General features: G+C 40.2%; 1 long non-coding RNA gene and 1 gene segment (V, D, J or C); both read left to right on the forward strand.

Moving 5' to 3' along the window:
* LOC309490514 (Ig kappa chain V region Mem5-like) overlaps positions 1 to 27,274 on the forward strand; it is a 243,030-nt gene that overhangs the window by 14,134 nt on the left and 201,622 nt on the right.
* Positions 1,461 to 10,314, forward strand: LOC309490603. Its single transcript, XR_014202750.1, has 4 exons — positions 1,461 to 2,066; positions 7,347 to 9,247; positions 9,686 to 9,824; positions 9,909 to 10,314. It is a non-coding gene; the product is annotated as an uncharacterized lncRNA (long non-coding RNA).

Consider the following 27,274-nt stretch of genomic DNA (forward strand, 5'->3'; position numbering starts at 1 on the left):
TCAAAAAAATTATAATACACCAAAACTCGTGACAAACAACCAATTTTAGACGTAACAAGGAATTTGCAAATATCATAAAACATTTTAACTTGTGTTATAGTTATTTATGAAAACATACATAATGCTTTATACATAAAGGCTTCAGATACAGTTTCACCACAATATCTAATAATCATTATTATTGTATATTATTGTATTATTACGAAAAAAAAATCTTGTTTCCACTGTAAAACACTTTCTGAAATCTAAATTGTATTTTTTTATTAGGTGATTAAATAGACAGACTTACCGATCACCAGTTTAGTTCCTCCACCGAATGTGTACCACAGTGGTACAATCTAATGAAACGCTCGTACAAAAACCTCTATTCCACTCGAGTGAACACACACTCCAGCAGAGAGAGAGAAACAACACTTCAACACACTGATATTAGAAGATCCTCAGCTCTTCTCAACACTCACTCATTCAGATTTGACTAAATGCTTTCTGATATAACACTGTTTAAAGAAATATATTTGATGAGCTGTGACCTCTGAGGTGACCTTTGACCTCTTTGATCATGGATGATGTTGTGGAGTTTCTCATAATGATGCTTCTGTTCTTCATATGCAGATCAATCATCATGATTCACAGAAAAACCTGCAGCTCAAATAAATGAATCAATAATTCTGAACATTTCAGATGCACATTGTTTAATATATAATGACCTGATTATGAGTCCTGATGAACTTCATGCGTGTGGAAAATGTGGGAATAAATAGATATCATGAAAATATTTCCCAGAGAGCAACATGTCAACATTGATTCCAAAGACCATAATGGACTTTTTTATTATTACTCTAAATATAGTAAAACTGATTTATTTTGTTCTTTCTCATTGTTAACATGCTTTTAAAGGTGTACATAACTATAAGCATAAATAAATAATTATTGAGTTTGACACATATGTTTAAAATGATCTACACTCATGTTTCTCCAGTCATTTCAGTGGCCTAGAAATATCTTCGTTGGATTCTCCAGTCAAACACTGGAGTCATCAGTTATCAGCCTACCAAACATAAACAAAAATATTTCATAATTACTGAATATGTGCAATTAATCACTAAATGGTTCAATAACATTATTCTGAAAGTAAAATCTTCTATGTAGTGTATATTAGTTTGTTATCAGCACAAGCTGTTGTAAATCCTGCCCACTTCTTTGCATTGTCAGCACATGCTTCAGTGCTCTGAGAGTGTTTATAGTGCTGTGAGTTTAACACTTCATGACTGAGAGCAGAACACAATCTTCATCATCACACAAGACTAAACTACAGCAATGAACACAATCAACATCTTCATCTGGACCATTGCACTGTTTATTCAAGGTTTGTGTGATAAGTTTTTACAATAATTATTAGTTCTTTTAAAATGTTAAATGTATATATTTATCATATACTGTATATCGTTATATATATCTTTTTAATTTTTGTTTGTGTTTTCTTCCAGAGTGTAGAGGACAGATCACTGTAACTCAGAGTCCATCAATACCAGCAGTTCAACCAGGAGAAGAAGTCAGAATAAACTGTAAAACCAGCAGTGATGTGGCTTTATATAGTAGGAGTCGTAATCAATATTACTTAGCCTGGTACTCACAGAAACCTGGAGAAGCTCCTAAACTCCTCATATATGTGACATCAACCCGTTATACTGGAACTCCATCTAGATTCAGTGGCAGTGGATCTGGCAGTGATTTTACTCTGACCATCAGTGGAGTCCAGACTGAAGATACAGGAGATTATTACTGTCAGAGTTATCACAGCAGTGGTGATGTGTTCACACAGTGATAAAGAGTCGTACAAAAACCTCTGTCAGTCAGACGTCACAGTGACTGCACTGATACAGCTGAGAGAAACTGCAGCTGCTGATGGAGGATCACAAAGTCAAGTCACTTTTATTTATATAGCTCTTTTTACAATAAAGATTGTTTCAAAGCAGCTTTACAGTGATAACAGGAAAATAATGCAACAAAGTTTGTTTCTGCTGTACAGCAGATCTAGAAGAAAATATCATCCTAGTCCTGTCACGGTTGTTGAATGCATTGTTTCCTTCTTGCCTCGTGTCGTTGTTGTTTATGTGTGAGTGGGCGTTGTCCCGCTCACGTGTCTGTCAGCGCTCCAGCTGATCATCATCATCATCAATCACTGTTCACAGCTGCTATTCATTTCCATTCCCTATATATACTCACACCATTCTCTGTTCCAGTGTCGGATTGTTTGTTGAGGTCCTGTGTTTGCCGTGTCTGTGTTTCCCGTGGAGTTGCCGTGTCTTTGTTCGCCTGCCGTGTCTTCCTGCCGTTCCTGTTCTTTGTCCTTGGATTCACCGCACTCCAGCACCGGGATCGGGATTCATCACCGTCACAGCACCAGCGCACCACAGACCATCAAGTCCCTGCACGAGCCTGAGTCGCCGCCCTTCGTTATTCTGAACTGTTTGTCTGACCCTTTTGAGCTTAATAAACGCTTTGAGAACCTGCAACTGTTTCCAGTTTTGTCCGATCATGACAGAACAATCCGACCAATCCATGGAAGCAGCAGGTGCCGCCGCCGCAACAATGGATGACTTTGTTCGTGCAAGTATTCAAAGGATGGACGCTCAGGACCGTCATCAAGGGGAAGCGGCGCGCGCGATTCAGGCTCTCGTCACGCAGGTGTCCTAGCTGACCCAGCGTTTTCAACAGCTGCAACCTCCCGCTGCGCCAGCCGCACCGCCCGTCCCTCCCACACCACCGATGCCCGCCTCCCAGTCGGAACCTCGCCTTCCGACTCCTGAGCCATACTCTGGTGAGCCTAACTTTTGCCGGCCGTTTTTGACTCGATGCGGCATGCATTTTGCACTCCAGCCCCGGACATTTGAGAGAGAGGAGACGAAGGTGGCATTCGTACTCACTCTACTGACTGGGAGAGCGGCACTATGGGGGACGGCGGTGTGGGAGAATCAAGAACCATGCTGTTCCTCGTTCCAGGCGCTCTCTTCGGAGATGAGAAGAGTTTTCGACCGCGCGGTCGCGGGAAGAGAGGCTGCCAGGGTCTTGTCTGATCTACGCCAGGGAGAACGATCTGTTTCAGATTACGCCATTGAGTTCAAGACCCTGGCGGCCGAGTGTCGCTGGAACGAGGAAGCGCAGTGGGATAGGTTCCTGCATGGGCTGGCCGACCGCGTCCAGAGGGAGATCTACGCCCTGGACCTACCCCCCTCACTGAATGGACTCATCGATCTGGCGCTGAGGGTGGACGCCCGACTAGCCCGGGTCGGACCACGCGCTCCACCCAGCCTGCCTCGTGGGGGGGTGGAACATCAGTGGTCCAGTGGCATGGACGCGGTCGGTCCCTCCGATCCCGAGCCCATGCAGGTGGGTCGAGCTCGACTTTCCCGGGAGGAGAGGGAGAGGCGGAGATCCCTTGGCCTTTGCCTGTACTGCGGGAGAGCGGGACACTTTGCTAACAACTGCCCGGTAAAAGGTCAAGCCCGATAGTAAGTATGAGGCTACTATCGGGTGGGATCTCCGCCGAAAAGTCCTCATCCACATCCACCATCCTCCCGGGAAGACTTAGATGGTCTGTCCACGATCATCACTGCACCGCACTGGTGGACTCTGGGGCCGAAGGTAATTTTATGGATCGCACCTTTGCACTACAGTTTCAAGTCTCACTCAGAACACTTCCCCAGAGAATCACTGTACATGCACTCAATGGACAGTCACTACCCACCATCTCCCAGGCCACCGAGAACATTACACTCATCACCTCAGGAAACCATGCAGAGGCAATATCATTCTACATCACGGACTCCCATCACACCCCCATTGTCTTGGGTCACCCCTGGCTCCATCAACACAACCCCCGCATTGACTGGAAACAGAGAACCATATCAGCCTGGAGCGCTGAATGTCATAGTTCTTGTCTTGTGTCTGCCTGTTCTGTTGTCTCTGTTCCTGTGTTGCAGGAGGAAGCAGTGGATTTATCAAACGTGCCCGCGGAGTACCGTGACCTGAGGGAAGTGTTCAGTAAGTCAAGGGCTGCTTCTCTCCCTCCGCACCTTCCCTACGACTGTGCTATAGATTTACTGTCAGGTAAGTCTCCGCCTAAGGGCAAGATTTATTCACTCTCGGTTCCGGAGAGGGAGGCTATGGAGAAATATATTTCTGATTCTCTAGCATCCGGGTTCATCCAACCTTCCTCATCTCCAGCGGGGGCGGGGTTCTTTTTTGTGGGGAAGAAGGATGGATCGCTGCGACCTTGTATTGATTACCGGGGGCTGAACAACATCACGGTAAAGAATACTTATCCTTTGCCGTTGATGTCTTCAGCCTTCGAGAGGTTGCAGGGAGCATCCATCTTCACAAAGCTGGACTTGCGTAATGCTTATCATTTGGTCCGTATCAGGAAGGGGGATGAATGGAAGACTGCCTTTAACACCCCTAGGGGGCACTTTGAATACTTGGTCATGCCCTTCGGTTTGTCCAACAGTCCCGCAGTCTTCCAGGCACTCGTCAATGACGTGCTGCGAGACATGATCGATCAGTTTATTTATGTCTACCTGGATGACATTCTGATTTTTTCCTCGTCTCTCCAGGAACACGTGCAGCACGTCCGACGAGTACTCCAGAGGTTGCTAGAGAATGGGCTTTTTGTCAAGGCGGAGAAATGCGCTTTTCATGCACAGTCGGTTCCTTTCTTAGGACACATCGTGTCGGCTGAGGGTATGCGTATGGATCCTGACAAAGTTAAGGCTGTGGTGGCCAAACCCAGATTCCCGTAAGGCCCTACAGAGGTTTCTGGGGTTCGCCAATTTCTACCGGCGTTTTATTCGCAACTTTAGCCAACTAGCCGCACCTCTGACTGCCTTGACCTCCCCCAGATCTGCGTTCAGGTGGTCGGAAGCAGCCGAGACTGCTTTTTCCAACCTCAAGAGCCGCTTTGTTTCGGCTCCCATCTTAATCGCCCCTGATTCCTCACGTCAGTTTGTGGTGGAGGTCGACGCGTCAGAGGTGGGGGTAGGCGCAGTTCTTTCACAACGCTCACCCTCAGACAACAAGATGCATCCATGCGCGTTTTTATCCCATCGCTTATCACCAGCTGAACAAAATTACGACATTGGCAACAGGGAGTTGTTGGCGGTCAAGTTAGCCTTGGAAGAATGGCGTCATTGGTTAGAGGGGTCCGGGGTACCCTTTATTGTCTGGACGGATCATAAGAATCTGGAGTACATTAGATCCGCTAAAAGGTTGAACTCCAGGCAGGCGCGGTGGGCACTTTTTTTCGGCCGTTTTGATTTTACCCTCTCGTATCGTCCGGGTTCCAAAAACATCAAACCCGATTCTTTGTCGCGTATTTTTGATCGATCCGAACACGCACCTACTCCCGAGCGTATTTTTCCTGAGACCCTAATTATCTCTACGCTCACTTGGGAGGTCGAATCGAGAGTCAAGAAGGCTCTAGAAGGGGTAACGCCCCCGATCCGGTGCCCACCGAACCGCTTATTTGTGCCGGAGGAACTACGTCCAGACGTTATTCGGTGGGGCCATTGTTCTAGTCTAGCCTGTCATCCAGGAGTTAGTCGCACCCTCTATTTGGTCAAACAACGATTCTGGTGGCCGCTTATGGCTCGCGATGTTCACGATTTTGTTTTGGCTTGCTCAGTTTGTGCTATTGGTAAGTCGTCTAATCGACCCCCAGATGGGTTACTCCAACCGCTGTCGGTGCCTTCGAGACCCTGGTCCCATATCGCTCTAGATTTTGTTACCGCCCTCCCACCCTCCCAGGGTAACACGGTAGTTTTAACCGTGGTGGACCGATTCTCGAAGGCAGCCCACTTTGTTCCCTTGCCCAAATTACCCTCAGCCAAGGAGACAGCGGTTGCAGTCGTTAATCACGTCTTTCGGTTACATGGCCTCCCGACAGACGTGGTTTCCGACAGGGGTCCCCAATTTGTGTCCAAATTTTGGCGAGAGTTTTGTAAGTTACTGGGGGCGACGGTCAGTCTGTCTTCCGGGTTTCACCCTCAGAGCAATGGTCAAACTGAGAGAGCCAACCAAGACCTGGAGAGAACCTTGCGATGTACGGCTGCCAGGAATCCTTCCTCCTGGAGTCAGCAACTGCCTATGGTGGAGTACGCCCACAATTCGTTGCCAGTGTCAGCTACGGGCCTATCTCCTTTTGAGTGTAGTTTAGGATACCAGCCACCGGTCTTTCCCAGTCTGGAATCCGAAGTCGCGGTCCCCTCCGCTCACGCCTTTGTCCAGAGGTGTCACCGCACATGGACAAGAGCCCGTGAGACTCTCCTCCGTGTGCGGGCGCGCATCAAGGCCAAGGCCGATCGCCACCGGTCTAGGCCTCCCGTATACGTCGTCGGTTCCAAAGTGTGGCTTTCTACTAAGAACATTCCGCTCCGCTCCGTATCCAATAAACTGGCTCCTAAATTCATTGGCCCGTTTTCTGTCACCAAGATTGTTAGTCCGGTGGCAGTCCGCCTCAACCTCCCTCCAGTGTACAGGAGAATTCATCCGGTATTCCACGTGTCCAAAATTAAACCCGTTTTTTTTTCCCGCATTAATCCGCCTGCCCCGGTTCCCCCACCGCCGCGACTCGTAGATGGGGAACCATCCTATTCGGTCCGTCGCATTATGGACTCTAGGCGGAGGGGACACGGATTCCAGTACCTGGTGGACTGGGAAGGTTACGGTCCGGAGGAGAGAAGTTGGGTTCCGGCTCGTGACATCCTGGATCACTCTCTTATCGATGATTACAATCGACAGGTAAGGGAGTCTGGGAACGCCGTGAGGCGTTCCTAGAGGAGGGGGTACTGTCACGGTTGTTGAATGCATTGTTTCCTTCTTGCCTCGTGTCGTTGTTGTTTATGTGTGAGTGGGCGTTGTCCCGCTCACGTGTCTGTCAGCGCTCCAGCTGATCATCATCATCATCAATCACTGTTCACAGCTGCTATTCATTTCCATTCCTTATATATACTCACACCATTCTCTGTTCCAGTGTCGGGATTGTTTGTTGAGGTCCTGTGTTTGCCGTGTCTGTGTTTCCCGTGGAGTTGCCGTGTCTTTGTTCGCCTGCCGTGTCTTCCTGCCGTTCCTGTTCTTTGTCCTTGGATTCACCGCACTCCAGCACCGGGATCGGGATTCATCACCGTCACAGCACCAGCGCACCACAGACCATCAAGTCCCTGCACGAGCCTGAGTCGCCGCCCTTCGTTATTCTGAACTGTTTGTCTGACCCTTTTGAGCTTAATAAACGCTTTGAGAACCTGCAACTGTTTCCAGTTTTGTCCGATCATGACAAGTCCAGCTTAAGTAAGTTCAGTGGTGGTTAACTTTTGTTGTAAAAACGTTATTAATGTAGTTCATTTATATACAGTGCTTAGCATAAGTGAACACACCCAAGCTAAAGGTGACTAAAAAGAGGACAAAAAAATTATCTTTTGGAAATTGATCTTAATGCCTTAATTAAAAAAATGAGAAAAACTCCAACCTTTAAGGACACCAATTTTCTTTGTGAATGAATAATGTATCGTAAATAAATGAATGTTCTTCCTTAAAATACATTAGTCAGGACACCCCTATGTTAAATTCCCATAGAGACAGGCAGATTTTTTTTTTTAAAGGCCAGTTACTTCATGGATCCAGGATACTATGCATCCTGATAAAGTTCCCTTGGCCTTTGGGATTAAAATAGCCCCACATCATCACATAGCCTTCACCATACCTAGAGATTGGCATGGCTTTACTTCAGTTAGCCTAATAACTGGGTTGATTTGCACTGAGAGACGATTTTATGGAAACTAAGAAAGATGAAGAAAATAAAAATAAAACAGCACAACACCTTCAAACATTTAAAGACAACTTCAACAACCCTGATAAAAACATGGTAGTGTTTATTTGATTACAGTTTTTTTTTTTATTGCTAACAAGCATTGTTTAATACTGAAGCCACATTTTCAAAACTCTTCATTCAGTCTGCATTACCAACATGAATCTTGGACAAAGAGTTAATCTCACTCAGACCAACAAAACACTTCATATAGGGGCCAGTTGCATAAACATAGCCATTATGTTAAGACTGTGTCTTAAGAACTCGTATGATCAACTAGAAGTTAGTTAGGGGTAATCAGTCTTACTGTTCGGTGTCAAATTAGCCCAATCTACGTTTTTATGTTACTGACTTTAAAAAGTTATTAACAGTTTAAAAGAATAAAATTGGATGACTAACTTGTAAGACTAGTCTTAACAGTTTATGCAACTGGCCATATGTCTCACAATAAGCTCATTCCTCCATAACACTGGCAACAATTCACATTCAGAAAACATACGTCATTAATAACACACTGAACTAAAAACACTAACAACAGGAGCATTACACAAATGATGAACTTTTATCTTTAAAGTTTGAAGGATTTTTTTCACATTAATATTCATTACAGGTGCTGGTCGTAAAATTAGAATATCATCAAAAAGTTGATTTATTTCAAGAATTCAACTTAACAGGTGAAACAAATATATTATATAGACTCATTACATGCAAAGTGAGATATCTCAAACCTTTATTTGTTATAATTTTGATGATTATGGCTTACAGCTTATGAAACCCACGAAATCAAAATCCCAGAAAATTAGAATATTACATGAAATCACACAGTAATTACACAGTAATCCCATGGTCATTGAACCAGGTTTTGGTTATTTTGGCAGTGTGGGCAGGTGCAAATCCTGCTGGAAAATGAAGTCTATTATTTGCTGCTATCGCCTAGCATAGCTGTGGCCCCAGACTCCACATAAGACTCTCCCTTGCGATTTCGCCCTGTCTGACGGATCAAACCTCCTCCCACTACATGCGTTGCGTCTGAGGTTGATTTGCTGATCAACACATTATTCCGTGGCAGCGGGAGAAACTAATGTTGACAAAGTGACGGGTTACGATCAGTCCATGTGTTTACTTTTGAAATCCACTGGATCCTCTGTGCATTTAACTTCCTGTGTGGTGCGATCTCGTTGATGGGTTTTGACATGTCATGGCCCCACGAAGAAGAAGAAGAAGAAGAAGAAGAAGAAGAAAGAAAGAAATGAGGGAAAAGAAGCAGGAAAAGGTAAACAAGGAGGAAAAGGAAGTGTGGAAAAATAACTTGACCAAGCTGAACAAATGAATCGCCTTGACCCCGAAGATGCCATATTCCTGGTTGATGCGTTCCTAGATGAGTGCAAGGTAAATAACATTATCTCAGTGGTGGAAAAAGCATACTAATTACATGCTAATTACAAGGTCTAAGACCATAATAGACTCTGAGGTATAGCAGGGAAGAAGTATCAAGGTGCAAAACTGAAAACACTCCAAACAAAGTGCAACTATACAGTAGTTCAATGTCTTTATTCAAATGCAAGCTATAGTGCTGAGCTGAGTTCACACGTTAGAGCCAGTGAGAGTTTAACTCAAAATTATGTCAAAACGTTTCACTTTCTTTTCTTTTCTTTTCTTTTAATGTAGAAAGGGTTTTCTAGATCTGTCAGTACAGGACAGGACCACAACCGTTAGACTAAATTTTTACAATGTAATATTATAACATTGGTTTTATAATGAGATGTTAGTAGGTGGAGATAACCTTGGTGGGTGGAGGTTTATTCTGTGGCTCAATTGTTTATTTAGGTGGATCAGCATGGACACACTGAAGGAGGGTCAAAACAATCCACAAAGCTGTGTGTCTGGCTTGATGAGGACAAAGATGGTCAACCTCTGCCAAAAAGATGTAGAGCTGGGGAGAAACGAAAGTGAGATTCAGCTACTGGTTGGTTTTTTGTTTGTTTTTTCATCAGTAGTTGCATTCATTATTCATTGAGCAAGTTCTAAATGGATATTCATATTTTTGCAGTTTCTTCTTCAAGCGCTACACCCTCCTGTGCTCCGTCTACCAGCACAACTGAAGACACTGTGACCATTGGAAATTTAGTTGTTTTTTTTTCCTTAATACTTGTTTCCTCATTTTTATTGTGGTAATTGCCCAGAATTACCATTGCCTTCTTCCCCGATACAATATCCCGGGTAGGAAATCCTTTATGTCAAGTGAAATTACAAAGCTATATGAGCAAGTCAAAACATGACTGAAACACTCATTAGACTCTGCAAGCAGTGTGGTTTTAACAAGTGACATGTGGACATCAAGAACAACTGAAGCATATTTGACTGTATCAGGACATTTTATTGACCAGAATTGGGAGATGCAGGCTTGAGCTCTTGAGACAGTCCATGTAGCTGTGCAGCACACAGGACAACATATATCTGAGCTCCTCACTAAAATATCTGATGACTGGGGCATTACCAGTAAGGTCTGCTGTTATTACTGACAACGGCGCTAATATGGTCTCAGCTGTGCGGAAAACCCACTGGAAACACATTCCCTGTTTTTCACACACCCTTAACTTAATCGTGAAAGACTCCATTAAGGCCGATACGAGTTTAGAGTCCATTCTAGAGAAGTGTGGTGCTATTGTTCGGTTCCTCCACCATAGCACCAAAGCATCTGACAAGCTAAAAGAAGTGCAAGTACAACTGCAACTGCCAGAGCACAGACTAATCCAAGCAGTAGAGACCCGGTGGAGTTCGGTGTTCTACATGCTGGAGAGACTGTCTAAGCAAAGACAAGCGGTTATAGCAGCACTTTGTCTTCTTGGGAGAAACACCTTGTGCTTGAATGATGAAGAATAGTCCCATCTCAGCCAAGCCACTGAAGCTCTCAGGCCCTTTGAAGAGGCCACTAAGGACGTTTCAGCAGAGCAGTATTGTCACATGCCTGTCCTGTCTTGTGCTGCACATGGGTGTTTTGTTATATTGGGCCATGTGCTCGTGTCTATTGTCTAGCCCCTCCCATCTTGTTATCTGATTATTGGTTAATTTGTCCCACCTGTCTTTCTCGTTACCCTCCTTTGTTTGTTCCCCTATTTAGCCTCCTGGTGTTTGTAGTCTTGTGCTGGAACATAAGTATTGGAAAAAGATTACCTGATCAGGCTTCAGTGTATACGGCAGAGATGATGGCGATTATTGTAGGACTACAGTGGGTTGAGGAAGTAAAACCAGACAGAGTGGTGTGTTGTGTTGATTCTGTAGCAGCTCTATATAGTATTCAAAATATGAAATCTAATAGAGAAGATCTAATGCTAGAAATCCAACAAAGTTTATTTAGATTACAGAGACTACAGATAGATGTGAGATTCTGTTGGGTACCTGCTCATATAGGAATAAAAGGGAATGAGGGAGCAGATAAAATAGCAAAAAAATCAACCAGGACAAATGATACAATAAATATACCCCTTGGAAAAGGAGAGGCTAAGGCAATAATCAAAAAAGAAATGATGAAAAAATGGCAGGACAGGTGGGATGTGGATAAAAGTGGAAGGAAAAATTACAGATTGCAAAAATCTATTAATGCACAGGGGGTGAATAGAAGTAACAGAAGAGAGGAGAGTGTTTTAACCAGGCTAAGGTTTGATCACACAGGTTTAAATAAAACATTGTTTTTAATGGGTAAAAGTCAATCTGATGAATGTATAGAATGTAGATCCAAGGAAGATGTTGAACACGTATTATTGCATTGTAAGAAATATAGGGATGAGAGGATGAGATTAAATCAAAAGATAAATCAGGTAGGAAGAAAGTGGAATATTGAAGGTTTGTTAGGCACAACAGGAGATGGGGTAAAGGATGCACAGAAAGCAGTTGTACAATATTTGAAAAATATAGGAATATATAATAGGATTTAGGTAGTATCTAATTGTTTTTTTTTTTGTTTTTTTTTTTTTTCTAAATGATATAGTCATGATAATATTGTCTCATGTTACATACTCCTATACAGTAGGTGGCGGTATGCACCTTTATAGTCATGGTTGCAATCTGCCATAAAACGAAAAGAAGAAGAAGTCTTGTGCTGGTTCGTTTGTCCGAGTTTCTCGTTCCTGAGCTTTGAGTTTGTACCTTGTCTGCTTGTCACTAATAAATCTCCTCTGCATTTGTATCCTCGTCTCTCGTTCACTGTTCCGTGACAAGTATGTAACCATTTCAAAAGTCATACATCTGGTCTCGCTTCTCTAAAATGCATGTCTGCTGGGCAGAATGGTAAAACTCTAGCTTTACAGCTTGCAACACAATGCAAACGACGCTTTGAAAACATTGAGCACAACTACACTCTTCACTCTCAGAAAAAAAGGTACAAAAACTGTCACTGTGGCGGTACCTTTTCAAAAGGTACACTTTTGTACCTAAAGAGTGCATATTAGTCCCTCAAAGGTACATATTGGTACCAAAAGTGTACATATTAGTACCTAAATGGTACATTTTAGAACCTTTTTGAAGGGTACTGTCCCAGTGACAGCTTTTGTACCTTTTTTTCTTAGAGTGTTGCAGCCAGCACCTTTTTGGACATTAGGTTCAGAAACATTCCATTTTGTGAGACTGGAAATGTGGAAACCATCAAATCGCGGCTCATCAGTGAGATGCAAGCTCTGGGCAGACAGGCTACAAGCAGTGAACCCTCAGTATCAAGCACCTCTACAGGAACAGCCTTGACAGTGTCTCAAGAGTCATCTGCTGCAGACACTGAAAGGGATGCTGACTGTTCAACATCCAAGGGAGGATTATGGCAGGAGTTTGACACACGTATATTGGCTTTCCAGGGGAATCGCACAGCAAATACAGATGCATACATTCAGATGCGCAGATATATGGAAGAAAAGGTGATCCCAAGAAGTGAGGACCCTTTGCTATGGTGGAAAAAATATGAGAGCACATTTCCACTGCTCAGAAACCTCGCAAAAAAATACCTTGGAATTGTGGCAACCTCTGTTCCAGCAGAGAGGCTGTTTACTAAGGCAGGAGAGACAATTAGTCAGAGGCCAAATCGGCTTAAACCCAAACATGTTAACATGTTGCTTTTCCTTAACACCAATCTGAAGCTTAAAGATTAGAAAAACTGTATCAGCAATTAAAAATAAAAAGACATTGAAATTTAAATGTCTATCTGAATATTGCTAAATAGGAAAAATATGTATGAAGTTGAAAATGATTGCAAATATGCATAATTTATGTTGTTAGTATTTTATTTTATTAATATTTATGTTATAATGTATATTTTATTTAATCAATATTATTTTGTAAAAAACTGTATTATTTTAAACATGTTTATTTATTTGTTGTAAAATTTGCTTTTGTAATAAATTTATTAATGGCCAGTATGTGTCATGTGGATGTAATTTGCATGTAAGTGTAATGATAAAATTTTACACAAAATTTACATTATATAAAAAAAATCACATATACAATTAAAAAAATAAGCGGTATTGGTATCGTTAAAATTGTACCAAAAATATCGCCTGTCCCTACATCAAACACAGCGGGAATAAATAGGGAGAGCAAACAAAGCAGGTAATGAGGGAGGACAGGTGTGGAAAATGAATCAATAATCAGGTAACAAGGTGGGCAGGGTTAGACAATGGAGAGCACATGGCACAAGGAAACACATGACAACCCATGTGCTCACACAAAACACAAGCACATGGCCTGTAAAACTAATCACAAGCCATGTGCTCACACAGAAGAGACATGAACACACAGCCAATGAGAGCACTCATAAGCCACGTGTTCACACAGAACATGACAACATGAAAGCACAGCTAGTGTAAAACACAAGCTGTGTGTTACACAACACAAGACAGAGCGCGCAAGGACGAGCGTGAGCTCATCCTGTGCGCTCACAACAGAAGACAAACACACGGAGCATGGATGTCTGAATCCTGACACAGAACCGAAACCAAACTAGACCGATGTGCCGGGATCCAAACACCACACCCCGCACATGTAACAAGGCACGTAGACAAGTGTGTGCACGTCTCGAGCGCTCGTAAGACGATACAAAACCCGTGTCAGAGCTCTGTCACAAAATCAGGAATTTAACTAGACAGGAGTGACAGAACCCTGACAATATAACTATATAAAACCATAACTATAACAAAAGCAGTGTCGGGACTGTGTGCATCTTTCCATCAAGCAAATTTCTCCCGTGTCAGCCCAAGGATTGGTACGTGATGTCACCGTCCGGAGCAGAAAGTGGCGGTAATGCAACAAAAAGCTGCTTGTAGTGCCCTATGAAATCAGTTTTATTTTTTCCCACTTTCCAAATTCTTTTTTTCTTTTTTTTTCTTTTTGATTTTTATGTATTCTGTTTTTTTCCGTTTAAATTTTTTTTGGACTCCCATTTTAATGGTTCAATGAAATGTAAATGTTAGTATTAAAGCATGTCTAATTACAGTTTTCTTTTTTCAATTGCTTACACACAAAATCCTTACTTGTCACCCAATTTCTGAAACCTGACACACACACACCAAAATCTGGGTACACTAATTCTCAGCCTTCGACTTCGAAGTTTTCAATTCTGAAATAAACACATAAAACACTTTTTGCAAACCACAACACACAATTCTCTATGTAACACAAAAAACTAACAGGAAATGTTAGTTCCTTTTTCAAACACAACCTATCAAAATGCCTCAGTAATTCATCAGTGTCTCACACACACTCCTCACACACTTCTCACATGTGCAAACACTCATTGCTTTACGGAACACCAAACAATCATGGCTTTAGAATAGGCCTATAAACAGGCCAAAGGTCGAGTTATAGTTTTTCGGACTGCGTAATACCGTATTCACAACCACAAATGCTTACATTAAAAAAATAAAGAGTTTGGTTTCAATCTTGCTTTCGTGTTTACCGTGAATTTTTCAACATCTCTCTGCCAATTATTTTTTATCTTGTACAGAAATGTACATAGGAGCGCATGAAAGAAGAGCTTTAGGTTTTGAATAACTGTGTGTATGATGTATCCAAAAATACAATATTATGGCAAAGGTGTTTGCAACGTGAGACAGATGTTTGCTTTTGTGATATTCTGAATGCAGTGCTTCATTTTGCAAGAGATGTGAGGCGTTTTGCATTTTGTGTGTGCCATTCTTGGATTTGTGTTAAGTTTTGAGAAAAAAAGAGGCAAAGTTTTGAAAATGTGTAGAAGCAGTTGAGAAAAACTTTAATTGAAATCATGAAACTTATACAATTTAACAATAACTTAAAATTAAAATGTTTAAATAAATTACATGTTTAGGGTACTATGAAATAGTGCTAAAAATATATATATATATATTTTTTTTTTTACCAAATTATCTTTTTTTTCTCTTGATTCCATTTTAATGGTTTAATTAAATTTTAATAACTAATGATTTAAAGTATTATTGTAATGATTTAAGTGTAACCCTGTTTAAATATATTCATTAATATAAGATATACAAGTTTGAATAAATAATTTCATAGTTTAATAAATTGAATTTAAGGTTAAAAAGTTAAGATTCATTGATCAGCAATGAAGTTATGACTTTGCTCAATGAGAGAAATGCATATTGGGTTATGTTCATGTTTTACTGAATAAAGCATTTAAAATGTTAAATATTTGTTGTATAATAATATGTGAAAATGCTTCAAAAATGCCTGTAAGAATAGGAAGAAAGAGTTACACAAATGTTTTGTGAATTTATTTTATTTCTGAAAGTTTTGTGAATGAACCAATCACATTTGAGTTCAAAGGACAAGGAAGTGAGCGGAGCGAGAGAAAATTTGAAGACAACGATTGAAACGAAAAAGTAGGGAGGGAGAGCGACGAACGAGTAAGAGGGGAAAAGAGTGTTGTCTACTGAAAGAGACACTGTTAATGTTAATGTAATGCACCAGTTACGGAATGATAGTTCTGTCTGTTTGAGTGGACTACTCAGCACAAGAAGACTATGGGCCCTATCTTGCACCCAGCGCAAGTGACTTTGTACACCGACGCATGTATCATTCCTATTTTGCACCCGCGCAAAGCGGACTTTTCCCTCCACAGAAGCACGTCGGTAAGTTAGGAAATACACTTGCGCTCCCGGGGGCGGTTCAGCGCAAAGAGGAGGCGTGTTCCGGCGCAAACGTTCATTCATGCTATTTTGCAGGTTTAGAAAACAATTGCGCCACTAACCAGGAAAAAATAGTTTAAAGTCAGTGGCGCGTTGCGCATGTTATTCATATGCTATTTTAAGGGCGCATGCTTGGCCATAATCAATGTAGCGTGTGCACAACGCACATAGCCTACACTTTGATTCTCTCATCTACACAGAAGCAGCAGTTTTCATTTTTGAATACATTATTACGATAGATAGATAGATAGATAGATAGATAGATAGATAGATAGATAGATAGATAGATAGATAGATAGACTATTTATTATAAAAGCATACATCTAGCTTACACATTTACCCAAATTATCATACGCCTGTTTAACCGAAGTTAATTTGGGTGGGTTTCTCCATTTCAATGTAACTTCTCTCTTTTACGGCCGTGACGAGAGCGTTGCTCTCCTTGGCTGTGAACTGCTCCTGGCGCGCGCCTGGCAAATCCGCCGTTTCAATAGCAATCCGCTATGGAAAAAGCGCGTTTGCTCTTAAAGGGAATGTGAGATGACGCTCTGATTGGTTTATTTCACGTTACGCCCAAACCACACCTATGAATAATGAAGCTACTTCAGACCAACCCATTTTAGATTTGCGCCTGGCGCAATAGTCATTTATCCCGCCGGGAAAATAGCAACAGCGCCGAGACCCGCCCACAAAGTTACTTGCGCTTTGCGCTTTGACACTTGCGTTTCAGATCGTTAAAATAGGGCCCTATATGCGAAAGGCAAAAGCAAAATTCTTCATGGATATTATCACTGATGCAAAAGGAAATGGCAAAAAGATCTGGCAAAATCTCACCAAATTACTTGGTAGACAAAAAAAAAAAGAATCAATTGAAAAGACTTTGAACTCAAAATTAACAGCACTGTAGTAAAAAAAAAACAAATTCTCTATCAAATGAATTTAACCAAAACTTTTCTAAATCTGTTAGATAACTGAACTGTTTGAGCCACCTGAGAAAATAACTAGACCCGTTGATCCTTCCAAGCCTGTGTTCAATTTGTGTGAAATAACAGAGCTGGAGGTAGACAACATCATTGGATCACTTAAGAGTTCCAAAGCAAAGGATGCTTATGGGCTAGATTCATATTCTCTAAAATTATGTAAAGACTCCTTAATTGCTCCAATAACATATATGGTTAATTTATCATTCAAGCAGAGAATTGTTCCATCCTTCTGGAAAATGGCCTTAGTCACCCCAATCTTTAAATCTGGTGATAAATTAAATGTAGCCAACTACATCGCTGAGAGGTGGGTTGCTAAAATTATAAATGAATATCTAAATAAAAGCCACTCCCCCTTGCATCCGATGCAATTTGGGTTTCGTACCAATCACTCGACTGAATTTGCCAACAGTTTGTTTGTAGAAAAAGTAAAAAGTAAATTGAAATCTAAAAAAAGCATTTGACACTGTTAATCATGACATTTTATTATCTAAACTGACATATTTTAACTTCTCTTCAAATGCCATCCAATGGATTAAATCTTACTTTGACTCAAGAAAACAGTGTGTGAATATTAACAGTGTCAAATCGTCTTTCCTAGATGTCCCCGTTGGTGTGCCTCAAGGGTCAATACTTGGTCCCTTATTATTTTCATTATATATAAATGACCTTCCAAACACTTGTGTTGATATTGAATTTCAAATGTATGCTGATGACGCAGTCATCTACACAAGTGCTAAAAGTGTTCAAGAGGCTTCTGCCATCCTGACCTCCGCTCTGGTCCCTGTAAATAAATGACTTTTTAAATCCTGTCTGCTACTCAATATTAAAAAAACAGTTTGTATGATGTTCACTAAACAGTCCCGCGACATAAAACAATCTGGTGTATTTTTAAGAGGAGAAGAATTAGAAATCGTCTCGAAATTTAAGTACCTTGGTGTGACCCTTGATTCCACATTAAGTTTTAAAAAACATGTAAAAAGAATATCGAGTACAGTAAAATTTAATTTTGTCCTTCCATATTTGTAGTATTTTACAAAAGCATAATCTATTAAGCCTAGAGAATTTTAAACATTTTAAATATGCCTGTTTTGTTTATAAAGTGTTAAATGGATTAGCCCCACCTCCCATGTCGGACTTCTTTAAACCAAAGACTCACAGTGGTGCCAGGACACGGGCCTCCACTACAGGTGACTGTGAGGTGCTTTTCAGAAGAACAGCCTTTGGACAAAATGCTCTGTCTGTGAAGGCCTGTAAGTTATGGAACAGTATCCCCATCACTGTCAGGGAATGTCCCACATTTCCTATATTTAAAACCAAACTCAAAGTGTGGCTTAGAGCAAACCAGTCTTGTGACCATTAAGTGACTCTTCTTTTACTTTGCTTGTACTTATTCATTTTTGTTATTTTGTATGTTATAATCTTTGTATTTCTGTAATTTGTCTTGGGACTACAGATGTAAATTAGCCCTGTGGCTATAATCTGGCATGTTTACGTCTGTTTTTGTTGTTTCAATGCAGATGTTCATTAATGTGCATTGTCCCTATCAAATAAATAAATAAATAAATTAAATAAATAAGACAGAAATAAGTTTAAGTTAGCTGCTGCCTTAGTGGCTAATGCTTTTGCATGGACTTTGCTAACACGTTAGCGGCCAGCGACCTCGATTAGTTAAGCCTGTGTGGAACTGCGAGACCGACGATGAACAAAGACCCTGACGGAGCCGGATAGCGTTACTAAATCCTCCGGTAACAAATCCTGTTCAAATAGGCTATATGGGACATTCTACAGAATTGGTTCATAGTTAGAGTTGGAAACATCTTGGAAATTTTTTTTTTTTTTTTTCAAAAAAATGTAAACACGCAAATTGTATAACATCCAAGGTAAACATTTCTAGTAATTGTGCAGTTAATTCTCAAACTGTATTTTCAGAAAGTTTTGGAATATATCATCTCCCAAATGTGTCACTAATAAAAAAACAATAATAAATAATTTAATGAGAAGTCTTATATTGACCTATTAAGATTTCTTTACATCTACCTTGTACATATATGTTTTGCTATTTTATTAAAAAGTGTTCACATGTAAATCAACAACACAGCAAAAACTCCAGTGTTAAATTAACTCTCCTGGGAGTTTATTTGGCTCCACAATCAAGAGTGTTAAAGTGTGTTAACATATGAGTGTTAAATTAACCTGTTAAGCTGCAACCCCACTTTTGAAAAATCCCAAGAAATGACATACCCAAACTGAAACAGATACAGTTTATGAACCCTTTGTACTAAAAGCACAAGTATGATCTCATTTGAAACTGGCAGTTTATTGTAAATGTAGAATTAATTATTGTCATAATGACAAAAAATGTTATAAATAGCTTCAAAGTTTTGTAAAGTTATTAGAAATAATTTTTTATGAAACATCCTCATGAAAATAAAATTGAAGTTGGCACTGGAGCAATCTAGAAATGCACTACAGCTAATGCCACATGTCTAAACATTTTATGTTTAAAATCTTAAGATAATAAGTCCAAAACTCTGTATTTAGTGAAATGTTTTTCAAGACCATGTCATGTGACTTTATTTTGATTTGATGCTAAAATGCTACTGATGTTTATTGTCATCTTCTAACCATCTATCCAGTATATTGTCTCTATTGTTTTGTGGTGCAAACGAGCCCCATTCAGTCTCAGTCTCCCCCTGCACACATTCACACCTCTCCAGCCTGGTTATGGATCTAAATATGCATTTCTTTTGTCTGCATTATAGTCACTAACGACTGGCTATTCACATGCTATTCATATGGTTTCAGTCACTAATTTATTTTCTCAAAGTTCACCCTTACATTTTAAACTGTATCTAATGCATTTCTTGAATAAAGAAACATTTCAGTAAGCATTCAAAAAATAATAAAAATATAACTTCTAGGTGGCAGGTGCACCTAGGGCTAGCTAGCATGTTAGCTTAGCACACCATCAATACACGACAATTTATGAGATTAAAACCATGTTTGTGCTTATAAACGTACTTTATAAAGCAAATCGAGTATTTTAAATAATTTTCTGTGACCTAATTTGGCTTCAGATAAAAAATCAGACAGAAAATATACTATTGGATAGTGTTCTGCACAACGATTCTATATAGATTAGCATTACATTATAAATATTATCTATTATTATGGAAATACCTGGCATGGATTGAAAAACACAGGTAACTCAAATATCATAGCAAACATGTTTATTGTCATCAAAACGACTGTATCTCCATGTTACAGCCATAGTTACAGCGCGATCTGTTGTTAGCTGTGTTGTGTGTGCTCGAGGCTTCCTGGATTGTCACATGATTATGGCACTTCTTCATGTGTTCTAAATATGGACTAATACTGTGCACAGGGCGGCGAGGGCGCCCCCAGGCTATTGGTATGAATTGAAAACACATTAACAGAGTATGCAAACGCTCATAATGATTACATCGACGCATTTGGGTATAAATTCAATAAATATTATTCCTGTCTATAGAAATCTGATGTAAACCTATAAGAATATATCACTATTTCTCCAAATCTGCACATTTTTTAGCTAAAAGCCCTGAAGGACGTTGTTTTGTGAATCGCTGTCATGACGACGGCACGGGAGTTTTTTTATGAATGAAAGCGGCTGACGCGCATAATTCATATCAAAGGTATCGACTCATTTTTTCATTTCATAACTCCTGACACAAATTAAGAAATAACTGTCGCCATAAGTTTCTCAGAATACAATAGTGGTCAAATTCTGAAACTTGAGTCTTATATCTTTGTAATGATGTATAGTTTGTCAAGGTATAACATTAAATCTGATAGTAACTTTGAACTATATATAAATAAAACCGCTTCAGTGCGCCCGCGCTCTGGCAACGGTTAACAGGTTAACACTCAAGAGTGTTAAAGTTAATGAGCTAATTAAGTGATTCGTTGAGTGATGATTGATCAGTCCTGAAGACACCTGATGTTAACAAGCAGAATCACCAAAGGAGAAAATCTTTTTTTTAAGTCACCATTATGTTGATCAGTGTTTGCTTTAGTTGGGCTCTTGACCCTTAAAGTTTTAACTTTAGATTTTGTTTGGCTGCTGTAACTGTGTTATAACTGCCAGATTAACAAAGAGAAAAAATGATGAAAGACTCATCACCAGCAGCCGTCTACCTGCTGATGTGATTTTTCATCCCATGGTTGTGCCCAGCAGGGCATTGGATGTCAACAGTTTGAGAATACTATTCAAGAATGAATCTTCTAGAGAAACTTCCATACCCGTGGAAACAGTGATTGGATGTGTGTACCACATTGATTCAGTTGTGACGATTCCCCCTAAGGAGACTGCTTCCTCTGACTTTGATGAGAGCATGATCAACTTTGGAGACTCTCCTAACTCAGAACAGAACAGATTATGTAAGAAACTGGCTCAAAAGTCTCATGTCTTCTCAATGCATGAGTCGGACGCGGGATTAGCAAGAGGAGTAGAGCACAGAGTCCGACTTTCTGATTCACAGCCTTTCCGTCAACGATCACACCAGCTGGCCCCTGCAGATATCGAAGACGTGAGAAAGCACTTACAAGAACTGCTGCAGGCAGGGATCATAACAGAGACACGAAGCCCCTCTGCATCCCCAATAGTTGTAGTCGGAAAGAAGACTGGGGCTATTAGGATGTGCATAGATTACAAACTGTTGAATAGCCGAACCATACCTGACCAGTATACAACACCATGCTCTGAAGATGCACTGAATGCCTTAACAGGGAGTCAGGGGTTCCCTGTACTGGATTTGCGTTCAGACTACTACCAGATTGCCATGTCCGAAGAGGATAAAGAGAAAACAGCATTCATTTGCCCGTTAGGATTTTTCCAGTTTGAACGAATGCCTCAAGGCATTACTGGGGCTCCAGCAACCTTTCAAAAGTGAATGGAAAAGGCTGTTGGTGACATGAACCTCTTACAAGTGCTAGTGTACCTTGGCGACGTGATAGTGTTTGGAAAAACTCTCGAGGAACACGAAGAGAGACTGCTCAAGGTCCTAGATCGTCTGGGTGAAGTTGGGCTGAAACTCTCAGTTGTCAAGTGCCAGATCTGTCTGCCAAGGGCCCAGTACCTGGGGCACATCGTGTCTGCAGATGGCGTCGCCCCAGATCCAAACAAGATTGAGGCCGTCACTACATGGCCAGTGCCAACAAACCTGAAGACGTTACAATCTTTCCTAGGATTTTGCGGTTATTACCGCCGATTCATTCAGAACTATTCTGCAATCGTTGTCCAGGTTTGAGTAATGATTTATGTTTGTATTTTCCACCATCAGTGGAGTCCAGACTGAAGATACAGGAGATTATTACTGTCAGAGTTTACACTACATCAACAGTAAATATATGTTCACACAGTGATAAAGAGTCATACAAAAATCTGTTTATGAAGAGAATGAGTCAGTGTTTCAATATGATCATCATGTTTTAGGTGTAATATATGATCCTGTCAATCAAACTGAACAGACAGCATTCAGTCACTTCTGCTGTCTGGACGTGATGCTTTCCATTTGAGACACACAAACTTTTACATTCTTACACAATTACTGTCACAACGGCTGATTCTTGATTCATGATCATGTATTATATTTTTAATAACATTTTCATATACAGTATATTTACACCATCGCCTATAAATGTGATGATTATGTAACAATTAGTGTCAGAACGGCTGATTCTTGATCTTGATATTTTTTTATGATATTTTTATATAATAAAGTTTTTAATCTCCTATAAATGACCATTTTGTCTGCGCTGCTTCACTAAAGCAGAAGTGAAAGTGTTCCAGTCCAGATCATGTAACCAATCAAAGAGTGAGACTGAAAACCCCATTTGCATTGTCAGGGTGGAGTGATTGTGATCCTCTCAGAATAGAGCAGCTCTGTCTCCAGAGACCATGTTCAAACCCCAAGAGCTTTATTTGACATTTACTGCTACATCAACCTTCTGAAAAGCACCTGCATCTTCATCTGTTAGTTGAATGATGTTGTCAGACACAAAGTGAACTTGTTGAGAAGCTTTATTGAATGTTGCAGCAAACACAGCAGATTGAAAGATCACACACACACACACACACACACACACACACACACACACACACCACACTCAGTTTCAGTATTGAGTTGTAAATCACTACAGCTGCAGCACTAGACTCATGTGAATCCTGCCTGACACAGGACACTCAGATACGGCTCATCTTCAGGAGAGAAACATCAGCACTCAGAGCTCTTGTGGAACGAGACCTCATGAGGAGCTCCATCATGTGTTACTCTGCAGACGTACAGCTCTCCCTCTTCCCAGCGTGCTTTGCTGAGGGTCAGGACGCTACTGCGGCTGTAGCGGCCGTCCTGCTGGCTCTCTGCGCTGGTCAGAACCCCCTCGGTGACCTCTGACCCGTCCAGTGTCCAGCTCACCAGCGCCCCCTGTGGAGAGTAAGAGCTGAGCAGGCAGAGCAGTGCGGCTGAGTCTCCAGAGATCTGCAGAGAAGAGGGCGGCAGCAGAGACACTGAGGGCTTCACTGTGGGACCAGCTGCAGGAGACAAACACAACACATTCACACACACACACACACACACACACACAATTACATTTTTAATGCATTAATTATTCATTGCTATATACATTAAAATGCATGTATGATCTCATCAATAAGTGTAACAGCAGTTATAACACATATTATCTATTATCAGGCCGATCTGACTGCTTTAATTCCAGCAATTATTCACTCTGAACATTAATATCTTACATTTTGAGATATTCACCTGAACTGAAAATGTAACTCAATTTCAAACAGAGTTAAAACACAATTGAATCACACAGAATGAACAAAACACTGAATTATAAGCACAACATGAGCAAAAGAGATTCAGTATCATTGACTGAACTACAGAAAGCAGCAACATTTACATTCTGATGTCAAATCTCTTTTTTCCATGTATGATTTCTACAATAAAAGATGAACTAAATATGAACTCAGTGTAGAAATAAATGAAGGAAAAACAAACCTGTAATAAACGGATTAAACTCATAGTGAGACACAGTGTGGAAATATGTTTAGAATTTTTTTTTTTAAAGGAATAATGCTATTATATTAATATCATTGTTTTAGATTAAATAATTATAATAAACTATGAATAAATATAATATAATAATATAATAAATAAATAATAAACAACATCAGTAACAATTAAATTAAATCCTTTATACATATTGCATTATAAAAGTATTTTTAATGCATTAATTATATATTGTTTTACATATTTTAATTGTAACCACGATTATAACACATTAAAATATTATCTATTCATTGTTACGCCTTAAGAAAGTATAATACTTTAAAACTCATGACAAACAACCAATTTGTAAATAATATAATTAATTTTAACTTTGGTTACAATAGTTTATAATAATTTGATCTTCATTATTGATACCTTTATAATGCATTATACATAAAGGCTTCAAGTAAAGTGTCGCCACAATATCTAATAACCATTATTATTAATAAATGTTGTTCTTGTTTCCACTGTAAAACACTTTCTGAAATCTAGATTGTATTTTTTATTAGGTGATTAAATAGACAGACTTACCGATCACCAGTTTAGTTCCTCCACCGAAAGTCCTCCACAGTGATACAATCTAATGAAACGCTCGTACAAAAACCTCTATTCCACTCGAGTGAACACACACTCCAGCAGAGAGAGAGAAACAACACTTCAACACACTGATATTAGAAGATTCTCAGCTCTTCTCAACACTCACTCATTCAGATTTGACTAAATGCTTTCTGATATAACACTGTTTAAAGAAATATATTTGATGAGCTGTGACCTCTGAGGTGACCTTTGACCTCTTTGATCATGGATGATGTTGTGGAGTTTCTCATAATGATGCTTCTGTTCTTCATATGCAGATCAATCATCATGATTCACAGAAAAACCTGCAGCTTCAGACTTCAATCTTCAGTGAAAATCTCTTCAAATAATGAGTTTATTGAATATTAGAGCCAAAGTCAATAGAAAGTGTCAACAATGAAAATATAAAAGGTATTTTGCATGTTCTCCACAGTCAAGCATGTTTTCATATTCAAGGTCTGTTCTAAAAGTATCTGGACTGGTTATGAATCTCCACACAAGATCATGAAACGTGAACAAGCTCTAATATGTCTCCATCTTTAACAGCCTGTTTCTTCTCCATTTGATGATTTCAGACACACATGAGGCTTCATGATAGATGGAGTGACACCATGAACTCTGATTAGAGATTCACAATCAGTCCTGATACTTTCTGAACAGACTCATGATTCATGATCTTACTTTAGTGATGGTGGTTCATCTAGTGGAAGTGTAGCAGTGATGATGGTCACATGACTGAATATGGACACAGAGATGGACGTTCATCTGCACATCCTCAGTGTCTCAGGAGTCACAATAAAAATACTAAATAAAGTCATGATTCTGTAACTCTAGTGTATATTAGTTTGTTATCAGCACAAGCTGTTGTAAATCCTGCCCACTTCTTTGCATTGTCAGCACATGCTTCAGTGCTCTGAGAGTGTTTATAGTGCTGTGAGTTTAACACTTCATGACTGAGAGCAGAACACAATCTTCATCATCACACAAGACTAAACTACAGCAATGAACACAATCAACATCTTCATCTGGACCATTGCACTGTTTATTCAAGGTTTGTGTAATACAGCTTTTATATTGATTATTAATTATCTTAAAATGTGAAATTTATATGTTTATCATATACTGTATATCGTCATATATATCATTTTAATTTGTGTTTGTGTTTTCTTTCAGAGTGTAGAGGACAGCGTACTGTAACTCAGAGTCCATCAATAACAGAAGTTCAACCAGGAGAAGAAGTCAGAATAAACTGTAAAACCAGCAGTAGCGTGTATAATAGTGGGTATAGTAGTGATGAGTTAGCCTGGTACTCACAGAAACCTGGAGAAGTTCCTAAACTCCTCATATATAGAGCAACAACCCGTAATACTGGAACTCCATCTAGATTCAGTGGCAGTGGATCCAGAACAGATTTTACTCTGACCATCAGTGGAGTCCAGACTGAAGATACAGGAGATTATTACTGTATGAGTCATCACAGTTATAGAGTGTACACACAGTGATAAAGAGTCGTACAAAAACCTCTGTCAGTCAGACGTCACAGTGACTGCACTGATACAGCTGAGAGAAACTGCAGCTGCTGATGGAGGATCACAAACTACACAATATCAAACCTTTCACACACTTTATTTATGTATTATGATGTAAGTAAACATATCTACATATAAAATGTAACACAATCTAACATCTCTTACTAAACTGGACTAAAATGTGGAGAAAATGTGAGTGGTGCTTGTCGCTGTAAAACTTTCCACTACAATATTATCTATATTATTACTATATTAAAGTCAATCCTTTAATTGCACTTCTATACTTCACCCACTCGAGGGTCACATGTCTTTTACATTACTCAGTGGAAGTAATGTTACTCAGAGTTCAGTGGAAGCCCTGAACCGGCACTGCGACATGGAAAAATAAATAAATCTAAAATTACGTGTGGTCAGGGTCCAAAATTAACACCCGGCAAGTGCCAAATGCAGGTAGATTTTCCGTTTGGCGAGTAAATCTCAAAAGGCTATCCGCCACACTGGTGAATGTTCATACCAAAATAGTAATGTAATAAAATGTTTATTACAATTGCATTTTGTAACGTTATAAAACATCTGGCATGATGGCTCGGAGTTGTTGTGTTTGCCAGTCACTAATCTGGGGACGAGGTTAGCTAGCCACAGAACGTCTCTAGCGCTCCAAGTCTCGCAGCTCTGTCTTAGCCTAAAATTGTAGTAACTACTATTAACTTTTATTATTGAACGTCTCTAAGTCCAAGTCCAAGTAAGGTCCAAGTCTCGCGGCTCTGTCTCTGGGGGCCGGAAGGTAAACAGTGCCGCTAGACTTGGAGCGCTACCCAGCAAACACAGAACGTTGGCACAACGTAGCCAACTTTCTAACAACACTTTAACAACATGGCCAAAAGGTTGCTATAACTACGTTGTGTAGTGAAGGTTGTTACAGCGTTGTCACAATGTTGACATTAAACCACCGTTCACAGGGTTGCCAACTCTCGCGCATCTCGCGTGACAGTCACGCATTCAGCCTCAATCTCACGCTCTCACGCTCAACAAAGAAATCTAACGCAAAAATAGACATTCTTCTGTGCTG

This window comes from Leuciscus leuciscus, assembly GCF_965113295.1.
Source record: "Leuciscus leuciscus genome assembly, chromosome: 25".
NCBI classification, from domain to species: domain Eukaryota; kingdom Metazoa; phylum Chordata; class Actinopteri; order Cypriniformes; family Leuciscidae; genus Leuciscus; species Leuciscus leuciscus.